Source organism: Olea europaea, chromosome 2, assembly GCF_002742605.1.
Source record: "Olea europaea var. sylvestris chromosome 2, O_europaea_v1, whole genome shotgun sequence".
Lineage (NCBI taxonomy): Eukaryota > Viridiplantae > Streptophyta > Magnoliopsida > Lamiales > Oleaceae > Olea > Olea europaea.
The window spans coordinates 27,949,348-27,950,109 of NC_036238.1; positions in this window are offsets into that span (position 1 = coordinate 27,949,348).

Below are 762 nucleotides of genomic sequence, written 5' to 3' on the forward strand. Positions count from 1 at the left end.
AGGCAAGTCAACCTATGTAAATGGGACGGAGGGAGTATTTTATACATGGATGGATCGACACAAATATTCTATTTTTAACATGCATTATGAGGTATTTTGGCTTTCTAAATAAAACTTTGTCGAAAGTGCAAAATCTTTGTAAATGTGTGGCGATAATAATTAAACTCAAGATATTTGTATAATATCAAGTTAAATGTGCTCAAATAGATAAAACGTCTCACAATTGCAGAATTGAAAGACATAAGATAAAAATGTCAATGATTGAAGGATGGAAACCAACTTGCATAGGCTATAGGTCGAAGCTCTCAGTTGCCATTTTCTTTATTTTTCATTGATATTAAGTATTTATATTTTTTAAATAATATTACTAGTGAGAGGCTGCTTAATTAAGAGAAAGAAAAAGTAAGAGATAAGAGACATGTTTCTTTTAAAGTACATCATATGTAGAAATCAACAATGAAAGATCTAAGTTGTTTGAATGCCACAAGAAAAATTTGTGATAAGTTTGTAAAATTAGTTCAATGAAGAACAAGAAATTGAAAGAAAAAATTGCTCTCAAAATAATTGATAAGTGTAGTTTTTACACTTATTTGGGATCTTAAATAATGATATTTTGTTATTCTTTGAACGGATTAGTACCTGATTTGTTATTTATTGCTTTTATTAGGAAAATTTCGTGTTTCAAAGAAGAATTGAAAAAAAGAGCGAAAAATGGCTAAATGAAGCAAATCCAAAGTAAGGGGACCAAAGTGTAAATATCTA